This window comes from Hypanus sabinus, chromosome 13, assembly GCF_030144855.1.
Source record: "Hypanus sabinus isolate sHypSab1 chromosome 13, sHypSab1.hap1, whole genome shotgun sequence".
NCBI lineage: Eukaryota > Metazoa > Chordata > Chondrichthyes > Myliobatiformes > Dasyatidae > Hypanus > Hypanus sabinus.
In genome coordinates this window covers 10568495-10586762 of record NC_082718.1, presented here as the reverse complement: position 1 = coordinate 10586762, position 18268 = coordinate 10568495, and the positions used below count along the sequence as shown (strand labels likewise).

At 44.3% G+C, this 18268-nt stretch overlaps 1 protein-coding gene across 11 annotated transcripts in view; it reads right to left on the bottom strand.

Annotated features, from left to right (window-relative positions):
* LOC132403627 (uncharacterized) overlaps window positions 1-16417 on the bottom strand; it is a 483661-nt gene extending 467244 nt beyond the window's left edge. For 5 of the 11 annotated variants that reach the window (XR_009515310.1, XR_009515311.1, XR_009515313.1 and 2 more), the window contains exon 1: window positions 14951-15523. The gene's annotated coding sequence lies outside the window, so the exon portion shown is untranslated. The other 6 variants (XR_009515308.1, XR_009515307.1, XR_009515309.1 and 3 more) reach the window with 3 other exon arrangements.
* Between the last annotated feature and the right edge of the window lie 1851 nt (window positions 16418-18268).

The following is an 18268-nucleotide window of genomic DNA, read 5'->3' as shown; positions in this document are numbered from 1 at the left end:
CACAATGACTCAGCTGTTTGCTCAGTCGGCAGCTCAAAGTACAAGGAGAACCTCTATCATAAAAGAAATGGAGGTCCAAGTATTGAATATTACAGACAGTAAGAGCGGTTTCTTGATGCTAGATTATGCAGTGGGAGTGGGGAAGCTAGAATCTGGAGCAACAAACTTGTGACTCTGCAGTCTGGGTATTTGGGTTGCTTTCAAAACGAGACTCCATCAAAAATTAATTCATGCTCATCTCTGACATGTACTTTAGTCCCAGCACAATTTTAATCATAAAACATAGACAGATCATTGAGACTAGAACCAGAGACCATGGGTCAAGTGTGAAAGGTAAATACATTCAAGAGAAACGCAAGGGGGTACTTCTTCGTTCAGAGGGTGGTGTGAGTGTGGAACATGCTGCCAGCTGAAGTAATGGATCCAGGTACAACTTTATTATTTAAAAGAAATTTGGATAGCTACATCGATGGTAGTGGTATGGAGGGCTATGGTCTGAGTGTAGGTTGATGGGACCAGGCCAAATCAATTTGGCACAGCCTAGATTGGGTGAAGGGCTCTGTGACTGACTCCAGCTCCACATGTGGGTTACTGGAAGAATTTGTGTGTGGGTGTCTGGGTGTGTGCTTCAGGAAAGGTTTATTCAACTCCATTACAGAGGATGTCTGCTCAGAGAAAGTGGGCAGTATTACGATTACTTTCATTAACCAAAAGTTATGTAATTGAGTCTATGCATCAGGAAGCAGAAGTTGAAAACTGATTTTTGTACTTATTTACCTAAAGTTTGTAAAACTCAACCCAATCTGTTCCCCTAGCCCCTGGCACTTGGTAATTCTGCACACTGTGGGCTAAGAGTACAAGCAGAACTTAACAACTCAATCTATTCTCCATAGTTGTACCTATTTACATCTGCAATTGATTAACCTCTGATAATCATTGGAGACTCTCAGGGTCCTGCAACATCACAGAGCACTCATTCATTTCAGCAACTTGCTACTGTGCCATGTTACAACCTCCATTTGCAAGAAACGTAGCAACTCTTCAACCTCCACAAGCTAGTGGCACCCTGTGTCCGTATTTCTTGTACTGGCTTCCAATCAAGATCTGGGCTCGTGAAATGAGCTTCAAGGTTATGGCCAGCTACTTGTCTTCACCCCATTACAGAACAGAAAATTTTACTCAAATACGTGTAATTCTGGGCTATATTTCAGGCAATTGCAATAAAACCAAGTGAATACAAAAAGAAATGCTGGATCATTGTGGAAATGGAACGGGTGCCAGGAGACAAAGCAATTTTGTGACTTTCAAAGCTATCGCAATGACCCAGAAGCAGCCTGTCAGAAAGCTCTCAGTGCACCCTTCCAACCTGCAGCAGCGGGATCTCACCACTAGAGGTCATCAGTGAGCAAGCCCCCCCCCCCCCCCCCCCCCCACAGTGACTAGAAGCAGAAATTGCAGCATGGCAGTGTCTCACAGAGTTCAATCCTTCAACCAATTTTTCTTTAGAGCTTGCTCACCCACATGAAGCTGGCCGTCACTGATGACCTCAGACTCCCGATGGTCTTATGGATATACTTAACCAAAGCACTGGCATATCTCTAAGATATTAATGACCAAGTTCATCAGTTCTCTCCCAAGAATACAGCTCAGTTTCAGTATGTTATAGAATGGCATCTATCAAAGTGTCCTGTCCACAGATCATAATTTAGTTCATTGCAAATCAGTCTTGCTGTACAATTCCACTCCCCCACTATCAACATCTCCTTCTCACAAGGTGCTGTGTAAAACAAAATTGAAAGAGTGCAGAGAAATTTTACAAGGATTTTGCTGGGACTTGAGGACCTGAGTTATAGGAAAGGTTGAACAGGGCAGGACTTTATCCCCTGGTGCTTCGGAGAATGTAAGAGAGATTTTATAGAGCTGTACAAATTATGAGAGGTATAGAAAAGGTAAATGCAAGCAGGCTTTTTCCATTGAAAAGGGATCTTGGGCCAAAACTTCAACTGTACTCTTTTCCATTGATGCTGCCTGGCCTGCTGAGTTTTTCCAGCATTTTGCGTGTGTTGCTTGGATTTCCAGCATCTGCAGATTTTCTTGTGATTGGACTACTACACTGTGAAGTCGCTTCCAGAGAGCTCGAGCCTGAAGAAGTTTCAATATTCCCTTTCTTGGGAGTTCAGTGAAACCTGCTCTCACCGCACCCCCGCTGTGATCTATGCTGCCCTCCGACTCTTCAACCATGGGCTCACCTAGACCTGTTACCGCAGCCACACATCTTTACTTCACCCCTTCTTCCCCCCCCCCCACAATTTAATCTGTCATCTTGTGTTTCTTCCTCCCTTCACCGCACCTTTCTTCTCTGACTCATCTTTTTCTCTCCAGTGCTGAGGAAGGGTTTCAGCCCGAAACGTCGACGGTTTCCTCTTTTCCATAGATGCTGCCTGGCCTACTGAGTTCCTCCAGCATTTTGTGTGTGTTGCTTTTTCCACTGAAGTTGGAGGAGATTAAAACTAGAGGTCATAAGTTAAGGGTGAAAGTCTAAATATTTAAAGGGAACATGAGAAGGAAATTCTTCACAGAGGGTATGGAACGAGCTGCCAGCGGAAGTGGTGGATGGGGGTTTGATTTTAACATTTGACAGAGATTTAGATAAGTACATGGGTGGGGCATGGAACCAAGCAGAATGACAAATCAGCATGGACTAAATTGGCAGAAAAGCCCACTTCTGTGCTGTAATCACTAATTGTCCAGCACAAGGCCTGCCAGGAACTCTTGATTAATAGTGATGAAACAATCCTGCAAGTACATTGTGACTCCATATTTACCCTGGAGACATTATAATCAGGAACATCAGGTGCCTGACCTTGTATCATCTCGTAATCATCTAGCTACTGCAAATGGCAATCAATTTCTCATTGTCAGGATTTAGCTTTTGTGCTTGGTAACTACAGCTACTGATATCCCTCCGCTGCATGTTTCTGATATTCTACTAGTTCTGTTGAATGCCTTGAACATTTGCATACGTACTGGGGCAAGTTCTAACTCATGTTCATCTTGACAATGTTCTGAATCTTCGCATGCACTTAACTCTTCTCCATTCCTTTCAACATAGTCTCTCACACTGCACTCCAAAGAACCCAGACAGCTTAAGGTCTCATGCCATTGATCCGCAGGAGGAATAGGTCACACAATCCCTCTAACAGAAAAAAACAGTTTTGGGGACAAGTTGTCGTGGCCAAGTTGATGTGTTAATGGGGACAGATAAAGATTTAAAAAGATGAACAAAAACCAGGAAGCACACAAGAAGAGAGTTAAGTCAATATAAATTTATTATCGAAGTACGCACGTCACCACATACTACCTTGAGATTCACTTTCTTACAGAAATATAAAGATATACATCAGAATTTATGAACGACTGTACTTCAACAAAGATGGACAAACTTGATTGGATGTTTAAAGCCTGCTGTAGCGAGAGGATAAAGATGTCAGTAAACACTCCAGCCAGTTGATTAGCAAGGGCCTTCATTACTAACACTTAAGTTCCAAAATGCAGCACTGCTGCAACCCTTCCACTTAGATGCCACTGACAGGCCTTCTTCCCAAACCAGCTTTCCCTCTTCTGTAGGGGATAGGGGACTCGAATGCTGTCTACATACCTCAGCTCTCTGCCATTTCCCCTCTTGTTCAAACCAAGCACAGAAGTCCCCAGTTCCCTACTTTTATACATTTTTTAATTATAACTCATCATTTTCTTTTATTCATTGCACTGCTATAAACAAATTCCGTGACATAGCAGTACAAAAGTGATTAAATTGTATGTTGACAACACACACAATGCTGGAGGAACTCAGCAGGGCTTGCCAAAGAGTCTCGGCCCGAAATGTCCACTGTACTCTTTTCTGTAGATGCTGCCTGGCCTGCTGAGTTCCTCCAGCATTTTGTGTGTGTGTCGCGCAGATTCCCAGCATCTGTACATTTTTCTCGTTTGTCATTGTACATTGGCAGCAGAATGCATGGCGAGACTTGCAACCTTGCCTTACGCAGGTTGTTAATGCGAATGGTGCATTTCACGCGTCCGTGTACATGATCAATAAATCCGAATCAGAATTACCTGATGAGTGATGGAGGCACACAAGAGTAAAGGAATTTCCCCGACTGCAGTTACTGACCAGCCAAGACAACAGCAAATAAAACAACTGCATCCTGTAGCACAAACAGCTGTTATCTTCATCTCAGTAGAGAGAGCCTGCTTTCTGACAAAATAGATTGTTAAGGAAATACATACAGTGGCCTTCAGGGGTTTTCGAGGAAAGCCTGGCAGCTCCACAAGTTATTTTTAGAATCCAATAATTACCAAGTTTGAACTCTTATCTCAGGAACAGCTAAATTGATCTTTATATACACAAACACATGTTACATGCCACATAGAGGGACCGCTTTATTGGGTACACCTGCTCATTGATGCAAATATCGAGTCAGCCCGTCACGTGATCGCAAAGCACCAAGACATGGCGGGCTGCGCAGACCCAACATCACAATGGGGAAGAAATGTAATCTCTGTGTCTCTGTGGAACAATTGGCGGTGCCAGAAGTAGCTCGAGTATCTCAGAATTTGGTCACCGTCCCTAGGGTTTACAGAGAATAGTGTAAAAAACCAAAAACATCCAGTGAGTGACAGTTCTGTGGGCTGAAATGTCGTCGTTAATGAGAGAGGTCTGGGGAGAATGGCTAGATTGGTTTAAGCTGACAGGAAGTCGACAGCAACTCAAATAACAATGCATTACATTGGTGTGCAGTAAAGCATCTCTGAACGCACAATACATCATACCTTGAAGTGGATGGGCTCCAGCAGCAAAGGCTGTACCAGGTCCCACTCCTGTACCTAATAAAGTGGCCACTGTGTATCAACTGTATATCACTGCAGATGTTGCTTCCAAACCAGAGGAAAGCTTGCTCCTTGTTCCTCCATTCACTTTTATTATAAAGTCAGAATTACTGTGAAGTACAGCAACTCTTCGAGAGCCAATATGGGACCACAGCTTGCATACACCAAACCTGCACGTCAAGGATTTGACACCAAATTCCACAAAGCCATGTTAAGATAATTTCATCACCAATACCATTTAGGATCCCCAAGTTTGTCGAGCGCAAACTCTAAACCAAACTGCAAATTTTAAAGGTTTCTCATCCTCACAATCAGAATCAGGTTTATTATCTCTGATACATGTTGTGAAATTTGTTGTTTTGCTGTGGCAGTAGAGTGCAATAATATACTATATCCATAATACTGTATAGTATATACAAACAGGAAATAGTGCAAAAAGAGAAGAAAAACGGTGAGGTAGTTTTCATGGGTTCATTGTCCATTCAGAACCGGATGGCAGAGGGGAGACATCTGAGCAGACAATGAACCAATGAGTTACTGAATCCTGTGCAAATCAGAAGTCCTATTTAACCTGAAGTGATAGAAGGGAATATTAATGTTGATACACAAATGGAAAATGAGCAGCAGGTAAGGCAGGATCTATGTATAGAGAAACAGCTTCAGACCAAACTCACTGGATGTGAAATCATTAAAAGAACAAAAGAACTCTTACACTGCCGAGGTGGAGTGAGAAGGGAATGCCTGTGGAAGAGTGCAGCCACAAGCAACTAAATGGTGCAGGAGATAAAAGCTCATTACTCACAGCTTACCTTTCAATAGACAGTAACTCCTCGCCACCACCCAAAGCTCTCCAGTGGCAGATGGAAGTCAATAGATACTTGTACATTAACAAAGCAAAGGTGTGGACGAGGTACAAGAGTATCTATCATCCTGAATGGGGAAAACAGAATTAAGACACTCTGATCTTTTCCTTCTTCTAGCTTTCAAGTTTGAATCTAACAAACTTTAATGTTTGAAAACAGGCACTGGTCAGACTGCACGGAGCACTGTGAGCAGTTTTGGGCTGCTTATCTAAGAAACGATGAGCTGGCATTGCAGAGGTTTCAGAGGAGGTTCACAAGAATGACCTTGGGAATGAAAGGGTTAAAATATGAGCAGCTTTTGGTGGTTCTGGGCCTATACTCACTGGAGTTCATAAGAATGGGGGGAATGGATCTCACTGAAACCTATCAAGGTCCAGATAGAGTGGATGTGGAGAGGATGTTTCCTATAGTGGGGGAAGTCTAGGAGCTAAGGGCACAGCCCTGACAGAAGGGCATCATTTTAGAATAGACGAGTAGGAAGTTCTTTAACCAGAGGACAATGAATCTCCAGAATTCTTTGCCAGAGGTAGCTGTGCAGGCCAAGTCTTTATGCATACTTAAGTCAGAGACTGATAGATTCTTGAATGGTCAGGGCATGAAGGGATACGGGGAGAATGCAGGAGAATGTGACTGAGAGGAAAATTGGATCAACCAATACTGAATGGGCCAAATAGCCTAATTCTGCCCCTATGTCTTATAATCTAATAGTAGTTTCAGTACTCTCCTGTACAATATCTTGTTTACTCAGGAAAGAGTTAATAGTCAAAGCAAGCAGAGCACAAAGTTGACGTCTTCTTCCGCAAACGATGATGAACTGCTGAGCTATAATTACAAATACAGTGTATAAAAGAGGAAATCCTTTCACTTTGCACTCTTAGTACATTGACCAAGCACACTCAGCGCTGTGGAGAATTGTGTGGAGGAAGCTGATAGAGTGATCTGGTGATAGCAAACCATGTTTCTAAGAATATACAAGTTAAACAAACAGAAGAAAGGGTTGTGATCCGAGTATAATCGGATCTGCCTCTTCTCCCCCACTCTCCCTGCACACCTCAAAGACAGAGGACAAAGCAAAGGAAGACCCATGCTGTCAAAAGAAAATTAACTCCGTTAACTCTGGACAAGTATCATTGAAATACAATAACACCAGGGGGAGATGGGCCTGGTCGCACATCGGGCCAATGACAGGGAAACACCACCGGCAGCTTCCAGGATCAGTATTAGACATGCGGTGGAGACAAACGGCACTGCGTATTAGTGCGCATGGAATCGGAAACGAGGAGATGGCTATATTGGATCCAACCTAAAGACAGAACACAGCTAAGATGGCCCCTGCTTCAGCAGGAATGTAGTTGATTTCAACAAGGAAAATTGGAATAAAGAACTAAGGTTGAACCCCAACACTCAAATGGAAAGAATCAAATGATTAAAGGTGATTACAGGAAAGCCGCAATGATCTCACTTTAAACTGCCCAAATGCAACATTTCATTTCTTTGTTGAATTTAATCGCCAACTACATGCCTTGATCAGTGAGGTTGCAGTAGATTTCAGAAGCTAAGCTGGAAACAGACATCGGAAAATTTCAGCTCCAGAGGCTGATTTGTGTGCGTAGTGCCAGAGAGGTTCACCATACACTTCAAAATATAAACACCAGCTGCTACAGATGTGGTTCCTTGCATTTAACTTCTGAGCCATAGTTATGACGGTGCAAAAACAAGTTAACTATTCTCTTTCTCATTCCATTGGTTCTATCCACAGTGGACACAAGGCCATAGCTGCCTCAACCTGGTGAACTGGGTTCACTGCCAACTACTGGTGCTGTGTGGAGCTTGCACACTTGCTGTAACTGTGTGAGTTTCCACCGGCCACCTTGCATGTCCCAAGAACAGGTTAAATGGCAACTGTTAATTAGTACAGAGAAGACAGGTGGTAAGAAGATGAATGGGCTGGATGGCCTCCTTCAATACCTTGAACAAAGTTAAAATACTGCAGTTGCTACAATCTCACCGCCAAACCATTTATATCCAAAACTCAACAGTCCTGTGCAAAACTCCACCCTCCCTTTGCCATACGACCATTCTGAATGATGGCCATCCACGTACTTAATTTAGAAATTACCAAGGGTTACCCTCTAATTTTCAAAGCTCCTTGTACCTATGCAGGAGTCTCTTAAAAGAGCCCATTGTATCCACCTCCACTACCATGGCTGGCAGCCCATTCCATGCACTCACCACTCTGGGTAAAAAAACTTACCCCTGACATCTCCTTTGCACCTACTCCCAAGCACCTTAAAACTGTGCCCTCTTATGTTAGCCATTTCAGCCCTGGGGAAAAGCCTCTGACTATCCACACGATCAATGTCTCTCATCATCTTATACAGGTCACCACTCATCCTCTGTTACTCCAAGGAGAAAAGGCCTTGTTCATTCAAACCATTCTCATAAGGCATGCTCCCCAATCCAGGCAACATCCTTGTAAATCTCCTCTGCACCCTTTCTATAGTTTCCACATCCTTCCTATAATGAGGTGACTAGAACTGAGCACAGTACTCCAAGTGGAGTCTGACCAGGTTCTTATACAGCTGTAACATTATCTCTCGGCTCTTAAACTCAAAATTGATGAAGGCCAATGCACCAAATGCCTTCTTAACCACAGAGTCAACCTGCACAGCAGCTTTGAGTGTCCTATGAACTTGGACCCCAAGATCCCTCTGATCCTCCACACTGCCAAGAGTCTTACCATTAATACTATATTCTGCCATCATATTTGACCTATCAAAATTAACCACCTCACACCTATCTGGGTTGAACTCCATCTGCCAGCTCTCAGCCCAGTTTTGCATTCTATCAATGTTCCACTGTAATCTCTGACAGCCCTTCACACTGTCCACAACACCCCCAACCTTTGTGTCATCAGCAAATTTACCAACCCATCCTCCACTTTCTCAGCCAGGTCATTTATAAATATCACAAAGCGTTCCCAGAACTGATCCCCGAGGCACACCACCAGTCACCGACCTCCATGCAGAATATGACCCATCTACAACCACTGTTTGACTTCTGTGAGCAGGCCAATTCTGGATCCACAAAGCAATGTCCCCTTGGATCCTATGCCTCCTTACTTTCTCAATAAACCTTGCATGGGGTACCTTGTCAATTGCCTTGCTGAAGTCCATATACACTACATCTACCACTCTACCTTCATCAATGTGTATAGTCACATCCTCAAAAAATTCAATCAGGCTCATAAGGCACAACCTCCCTTTGACAAAGCCATGTTGACTATTACTAATCATATTATGTCTCTCAGGATCTTCTCCATCAACTTACCAACCACTGAAGTAAGACTCACTGGTCTATAATTTGCTGGGCCATCTCTACTCCCTTTCTTGAATAAAGGAACATCATCTGCAACCTTCCAATCCTCCAGAACCCCTCTCATCCCCACTGATGATGCAAAGATTATTGCCAGAGGCTCAGCAATCTCCTCCCTCACCTCCCACAGTAGCCTTGGGTACATCTCATCCAGTTCCAGAGACTTATCCAACTTGATGCTTTCCCAAAGCTCCAGCACACCCTCTTTCTTAATGTCTACATGCTCAAGCTTTTCAGTTCACTGTAAGTCATCCTTACAATCACCAAGATCCTTTTCCACAGTGAATACTGAAGCAAAGTATTCATTAAGTATCACTGCTATCTCCTCCGGTTCCACACACACTTTTCCACTGTCTCACTTGATAGGTCCTTTTCAATCACATCTTATCCTCTTGAACTTCACATACTTGTGGAATGCCTTGGAGCTTTTCTTAATCCTGTCCACAAGGCCTTCTCATGGCCCCCTCTGGCTCTCCTAATTTCATTCTTAAATTCTTTCTTGTAGCCTTATAATCTTCCAGATCTCTATCATTGCCTATTTGTTTGAACTCTTTATAAGCTTTTCTTCTTGACTAGATTTTCAACAGCCTTTGTACACCACGGTTTCTGTACCCTACCATCCTTTCCCTGTCTCATTGGAACGTACCTACGCTGAACACCACACAAATATTCCCTGAACATCTGCCATATTTCTGCCATATATTTCCCTGATGACATCTGTTTCCAATTTATGCTTCCAAGTTTCTGCCTGATAGCTTCATATTTCTCCTTACTCCAATTAAATTCTCTCCAATGCTATGGTAAGAGAGATAGAATTGTGATCACTATCTCCCAAATGCTCTCCCACTAAGAGACCTGACACTTGACCAGGTTCATTTCCCAATACCAGATCAAGTACAGCCTCTCCTCTTGTTGGCTTATCTACAAAAGCCTTCAATCATACCATGCACCTTTTCACAATTCCCTACTTGCATCAGTTTCATAATGATTACTGATCCTTCTTCTCTCCACCCCACCCCCTTTTCTGATTCCTGTTCTGAGGTGAGAGCACCGACCCTGAAATGGTCACCACTCTTCTCCCCACTTGCAGCATTTTCTGTTCTTGTTTTGTTTAGTGTGAAGCAAGGTTCCAATATGGCACATACTTGGATTCAGAACTGTTTATGGAGCAAAACATTTATCAGCAGAGTCACCAAGCAAGGCACATTGCCAGAATTAAAAATGATTAAGCAATTCAAGAATAGCCTGTGCAATATTCCAACACTTCTTCCGATTTCTTGAGAATTAACCACTGAAAGAGAAGCAAGATATACATGTTAATAGGTACACTAAGTAGAGATTTGAGAAATTGCACAGATTTACTCATTTCCCCCCACACAGACTTCCTACAAAGAAGCACGACGCCTGGACTTAGAAACAGATTAACCAGTGAGATCACTGCTCTACAAAGGGTTGCTACCTATTGACTTCATTGACTGCACCACATTACTCATCACTGCTCCAACTCCAAACTCAGAAGTCAACGGCTGATCATTTGCCATCTCCTTCCTGCTCCTGAAGGTTCTAACTCTGTAATTATCCAGCCAATCTAATATTGTCAACGTTAACAGTCACCACAGAACCAGGTACTTCAACGCAGACTCCATGCTGACTGTGAAGCATTTAGATATGCTAATCCCATTCTATTGTCCGCTTGTCCCATCAACCCCACCACCCCACAGTTCCCACACTCACCAACACACCAGTTTGCAGATTGTAAACAGCCGCCCAACTCCACCCACCCACCTTTCCCCTCACTTATCACCTGCCAGCTTCTAATCCTCCCTCTCTCCTCACCTTCTATTCTGGCTTCTTCCCCCTTCCTTTTCAGTCCTGACAGAGGGCTTGGCCTGGAACGTTAACTGTTTATTCCCCTACATGGATGCTGCCTGACCTGCTGAGATCCTCCAGCATTTGGTATTTATCATGACCAACCCAATAGCATGAACATTGATTTCTCTAACTTCTGGTAATTTCTCCCCCTTCTAATTTTGTCCATTCCCATTCCAATTCCCCTCTCACCCCTTCTCTTCTCACCAGCCCATCACCTCCCTCTGATGCCCCTCCTCCTATGGTTCAGTCTCTCTACATTCAGAATCCCTCTCCTTCTGCCGTTTACCTCATCCTCCTATCCCCTCCCAGCTTCTTACTTCATCCCTCTCCCTCCACCGTCCCCCTCACCTATCACTTGCCAACGTATATTCCTTCTCCTCCCCCCCCCCCCCACCTTCTTACTCGGGCTTTTGACTCCTTCCTTTTAAGGTCTCAGCCAGAAACATCTAGATTATTCTGCTGCATCAATGCTGCCTGACCTGCTGAATTCCTCCAGCATTATGTGTGCATTTCTCTAGATTTCCAGCATCTGCAGGATTTCTCATGTCTACCAACTCATCTTTTGGAAATGGGACACAACAAAACCCAGTCACAGGGAGATGCAAACTCCACAGAGTCAGTGGCAGGGGATCAGGACCAAACCTGCATTGCACGAGCACTGTGCTGCATCGTTGCCGTATTCAGTGCAGGTCTTGCAGTTCAGGAAGGGGAGGGCCGTCTCCAGCTTGATCTCAAAATGCACTCAAAAACAGAGAAACCAACCATATCAACTAACCTCAGTCTGCTGGTTTGCACAGGGAAAAAGGAATTAGAAACTTGACAGAACTCATGGCTTTGGAAAGGCATTCAGAACATTGGCTGTTTCCCAACAATCCTTTGAACCTTTAGTTTATAAAACTACAGGTAACCACAAGGTTAGTAAAGGTAATGTTCATTTTTGGTGCCTACCAATGCCATCAAGAAACACTGACACAAGTGCAGAATTAACCTTGCTAATCTTGGCCAGCAGATTAAGTCCTGACGAAGAACTGCATCTGCATTTCCTGTACTACCATCTTTTATTGCCACTCAGCGAAGCACGGCCATATCTCCAACGCCCAAAACAGATGAAAAAAGGTCCACTTGCAACACAAATATATTTCTCAGCAGACCAAATAAACATCTTTCCAACTAACTGATGTTAAATTTGGCACAGTCTGCCCCCTCAATAGAATGCACCATCCGGTTATGACATTACCCTTGTAATGGCATTCCCCATCAATTAATAAGAAACTGCATTATGTGACAGCATCGCATCAGCATACCCATAGAGATAAGGCAGATGATTACAGTGCTTCAAAATGGACAATTGTGAACATTCAACTACACTTGTATGTATTTCACAGAACAGGACTCTCTACTAGTGGGATCAAATTCAGAGAGACATCCATCTTTAAAAAAAATGCACTTGACTGCACCCAATGCTTCCTGCTAAAATTAAAGACCCCACTCCTTGGCTCCTTTCCCTCAACCAGAACTATCTATCGCCATCTGCCCCCAGAAACAAAGCCCTTTCTCCTCGTAGTCTCACCAAATGCCATAGTGCTCAAAGTCTCTCATTCTCCAACACAAGAGTTCCCCACCTTCCTCCCATTCAGCTTGAACTCTAAATCCCCACAGCCAAAGTCAGGAATAATCTGCTCACAACAATTACACTATATTTTCGTTCCTTTCACTTGCAATGAGCTTCTCCCTTGTAAAGTACTTAATACAACCATTTGCAGCCATCAGTTCCAATTGTAAACTACTTCAGCTGCATTCCACAGCAACATCTCGGACCTCATGGTCCACTGGATATGATCAAGATCGTTACTGCTTCCGAACTCGAAAGGAACTTTACCTGCTCACCTAGAGATCCCACCACCTCACACTGCCATACTGGTGTCCAACACTAATGAACAAACACCCTCCCTCTGCAAATGTCTTCATTGCGTTCCAGCACTGACAACCCTCCAAGTTGTGACCCCAGCTCCTCTGCCACTTCAGGTAACCATCTTCTCTGCCTTTCTGCTTACGGTACATCTTGACTCCGGTCAGCAAACACTCTCACCCTAACCATCGAACCTCCGAAACTTGACTGAAAGCACTACTAGCTGATAGCCATGTCTTGAGAGCATAGCCCTGCAAGTCACACATAGCAAAAAACAGGCTCAGAAAGATCCAGGAACTCAAATTAGCAATGGTCGAAGAAGCCAATATCAAGGCTGTGCCCCTGCATTACCATCAAGCTCAGGCGCAGTCCGCCAGTCGATCGTCCACAAGCTCAGCAGATTGCGCCCACTCTTGACTCCCAGAAGCAGAAGGTTAGCCTATTTCTGCAGTGAAATGATACACAAAACATGGTCGGTGGTGGTTGTGGATGATGTGACGCAGCAGGAGCTGAAGTAAGCAGTACCAGCAGAGGCCAAAACAAAGCAAGAAATGGTCCTCGTTTAAATACTCGTCAGAAATAAAATTAATCCACTGCTGCCCCACATTATACAAGCAGGGAAATCCATCTTATATTTCTATCTGCAGATAAAAATGCAAATAACTGTTCTCAGAAAAGTCTTCGTAGGCTTTCTAACCATTCTGGAATTCAGGTTTCTTGCAAGGATTTATTGATCCTTAGGTGATTTAAGAAGCTATCAATTTTAAGGAGAGGCAAAATAATATTTTGCTGTCGCTCTTGGGTGCACGCGGTCCTGCATCAAAAGGATCCGCCACTCTCACCCTCTCCAAACACTGAGCTACGCAGTTGAAAATTGGGCTGGTAGCCGCAGAACACGCAGAATCCCGCTGTAACGCAGCTGAATGTCTCAAGTCTCGCCTGCTGCGCACCCGGCCCCAAACTGTTGCAATAACATAAATGAGCTCGCTGGAAGTAAACGCGCGCGTCAAATAAAAGATCAACGGGCCTGTACATTCACCCAGAGCCATTTTTAAAAAAATGTTTCCTCCACCAGCTTAAAGGCAGAGATATTAGGAGCACTTTTAGAAGGAACGTTGAATTTTATAATCGTTTTTACTCCGTACCTCACAAAATGCCATCAACGTGACTGCGACGTGATTGGACCCCGATGAATCAGATTAAGACCAGGTTACAGCGTCCAGTTGTCACCCACAACTAATCCCCGAAGCTGAGCTCATCTTTGCCCGGAATTTAATTTGCCCGCCTTGATTTAACTGCGAAGGGCTGGGGAAGGGACAGCAGAAGAGTGCGCATCTCTTGTGTTTGTTTAGTTCTAATAACCGGGAAAAGTTGGGTGACTTCAGTGGAAATTCCAGTCACTGGTGTCACTTCCCCGTGTCCTGATGCGGTCATGTTCACTGACGCGAATGTATCAGGATCATGACGGGAAACCAGAGAGGGTGAGTCAAACTGATTTAATCCCCCACACCGCCACTATCCTCCCCAGACAGGGCAACTATCTGGAAGGCGCTTCCGACAAATGAACTTTATCGCCAGCTAATAATGGCTGGCGAACTGCCCGAAGACATTTATTGCGCGTACAAAGGGCCTCCATTCCTCTCCTTTAAGTTCCTCAGTTTCTTATGTAAATAGTCGCATGCACGCACCCAGCACTGCGCGCACCCGTCTCCCCTTTCCTCGGGCACGGGTCTGGATGTAAACAAATCCCATTATTCGACCACCCTCCCCACTCACCCCGACAAGAGGATATCAATCTGCAAAAGAAAAATCATTAATATTCCTCTTCAAAAATCATCTCTTAATAGTGACCACGACGCTCAAAATTCCAATGTCTACAATTAAATATAAATTGATAAAGCAAATTACATATTAAATTAAAACACAAGCTACAATGCAATACTGCACACACTTTAACGCAAGTATACAAATATCTAAATGAATTTGCAACTTTTAAAGACTTATTTTGAATCTAATCTATTTGCTACGGTGCATTTTTATTTACCTGCGCACTCTTGGGGTTGTTTTTCAAGTAGTGGTTTCCAAGAGGGGGGAAAAGGCAGTGATGCTATTAGGAAAAGTAAGTTAAAAGGTTGCTGCGTCACAGGGAGATAGAAACAAGTTACATCCGTCAGAAGGCTGAGAGCTCTGGAAGTACTTGGCTACTTTGCAAAAGACATGTTGACCAATGCAATGTACCGCAGAAACTGACAAATTATTACATTAACGATTTTAAAAGATCTTTTTTTCTGCTTCTTGGGAAGCAAAGAAATCCTCTTCATGCCTCACGCGAACGCAGCATCCTCCTTCCTATCCGTGCGCGTTCACGCCGACGAGCACGCGTCGCGCAGCTGCAGTTGCGCATCATCCGCAAGCGCGTCCCCGCGACTGTTTATTTCCCTTCTTCCGCGACTTAAACCTTGGATGTGCGCTGTATTAATGGAACCCAAGGCGAGAGGTGGCAATGCTCTTTGCAACGGCTGCAAGAAAATTTAACTTTGCAAAGGGCTTGGGCCGCAAAAGTAAACATCGTCACGGGCGCGCTCACGCCGGCCTCCAACGCGCGTCAGGTGCTGCTCACTCACTGTACCTCGCCGGACTATGGTGACGTCTTTATCATTTCTGTTTACATCCTGTTCGCTGAGGGGGGGGGGTCAGTACTTTTAATGCCAGTTAGTTAATATAAACGCTAGTTAGCAAGCTAATAAACAAATTTAACACAGCAAAATAAAAACACTCTAAACTGGAAGGAGAAGAGGCGTGCGCTGAGAGCCTGCTTGTGTTTTGGATTTGGACCATGTCAACACAGCGTCAGCACCCATGTTTACCTCCAGTCTGAATTTTATCTGCGCAACATGAGCTGGAATGCGGACATGAAGTGAAACACTCTATAACATCAGCCATGTGGCAATCGACCTCGGTTAGAAGTGAAGACATGACGCAACATGCAACTAAAAACACTTTCCTTTGAATAATAAACCCGACACGCTGTCAGAGAGACATTGAAAGAAAGTTGCTGTAAATCTAACACCACCTCGTCCTTGGTTTGTGAACTGCGTCAGGGGGCACGACCCGGCTTTTTAAGAATTGCAACATTCCCTCGTCTCAGGCGCCGCAGGGTTACATTTTATTACAAACATTGGGTTCAAATGATCGACTTAAACCGGTTGTTGCGTTTCTGATTAGAGCTGGTCACTTACGTTTCCGAGCTGCCCGGTTCTGCGACCTTTCGACCTTCCCCCGACAGATTCGGGTTTAAATTTGTTGAAGAGACTCTTCGGCAGCCCACCTGAGGCGGAGGTGGGCACTGACAGCAAGTGGGGCACAGTTAAATCGGAGCTCGGCGTCTGCAGGGGAATATAGCCGGCACAGTTTGGGTTTAGAGCCGCTGAAGGCACTCTGCCAGTAACTGGACTTCAGGCTGGGCAGTAAGCAGTGAATTGCAGCACCCCAACGTGTTTCTACCCCATGAGTATATGTTTTCTGTTGTTTCGTAACTTGATTATATCATGTCGATTATCATGTGACACTCCGAGGCCTCTATGGAAACTTGGAGGGGGGGTGACTGGTGGAAAGGGCAGGGCCATGTGACAAAGCTTGCAATTTTCTCTCATAATAACAACGCTAGGCTGAAAGAGCAAAATTCAGCCGACTGTGCGGCGTGGTCGCGTTTCTTAGTTTTGTTTCTGAGGTTTCTTTTCGCTATGCAACGAGACCCAAGCTATGCACACTTCATCCTACCCCAACATAGGATCTGTACTTCCAGTATGTCACCGCGGAGGAAGTTTATGCATTTTTTAAAGAGATCGCTATTTTTAAATGTTGCAGTTTAAAGCGGGCAGCTAAAAGCTTAAAGGGAGACGAGCACGCACTGAATGATACACAAACATATACAATTTTGATTACAGCGGCTGTTCTATGTAATGTTATTTGAATTGCCTGCCCTCTATGTGCTTCGCTGCTTGTCGATGCTAACTTGCTCCTCTGCCGAGTCATGTCAAACAGAACTCGTTCGGACTTCGCTACAGCCTGAGAGGGAAGAATACCCCAGCGCAACAGTGGCGACGACCAGGTTTGTTTGCTACCGGTTATATATAACATCGAAAATAACTTGATTTTCTTAGAAGTATTTCCCTGGTATGCACAAAACACCGGATATTATTCAAATGCCACATGGATTCAGATGTAACAATAATAAACAACAGGCATTAAGAAGCAATGAGTCATAAAAGACAAATACGCCAATAATACGTCAACTGACTTGCTGTTCAGCGGAGAATTGCACATGTGATTCAATGTGCCTTTCTGGTAAAAAGCTGAACAACAAAATACATCATCACCTTCCAGTGATTTCCTGGACGTGTTCTCGAAGGCTCAAGTGAAAGAGAAATCTGACGTGGGACAGACAGAGAGAGAGAGAGAGAGTGGAGAGAGACATCTCCGTGGGAGCTTTTGCAATGGATAAGAGCAAATGGAAAGTTTGTATTTCCATCTGTAACACTGGCTAAGTTGGCATGTTGCTACATACAGGGAGTGAGCTCGCAGACGTTCTGTGCTTGGCTTTATTTTGGATCCTCATTATTTATGGTTAAATAGCAGCAGTTTGGCAAGCAGGGCTGTGGATTTGGTCTGCGTGGAGGTCACCTGTTGTGTGTGCTGAGCGGCTGGGAGCTGTCAGAGAGACGCGCTGCAGAGCCGCCATTGGCGGGAGGCCGTAATTGCAGCCTAACAGGTTGCAACTAGCAGCTCCCGCCAGTAACATGGATTCTGGAGCACAGAGTGGAAAAGTGGACTTCTTGACAAAGAGAATGTCAATTGGAAGCAAGGTTTTGTGTTAGGAATCTGCAGGTAAAAGCTTTTATCCTTTTTAAAGTTCTTTTATTCCAAAGTCGAGAAGGTCAGATTCCCAACTGTGAACATCTGCAGAAGCCTGCCCTGGCCCAATCACATAGACACCACAGTCAAGGAAGCTCACCAACGCCTCAACTTCGTCAGAAGGCTAAAGAAGTTTGGTGTGTCCCCAAAGTTAGCGATGAACCATCTGGAATGTACCACAGGATGGTTTGTCACCTGTTCTGATTGAGACAGCAAGAAACTGCAGAGAATTGCAGACCCAGTTCAGCAAATCACAGAAATCAGATTCTTTTCAATGTACTGTCCGTACTTGTCGCTGCTTCACTAAAGAAACCAGCATAATCAGAGACTCCACGTACCCCAGACAGTCTCTCTTCTCTCCTCTGCCCTGGGGAAAAGCCTGAAAGCACATACCACCAGGCCCAAGGACAGCTTCTATCATGCAATTATAAGATAATTGTATAGTTCC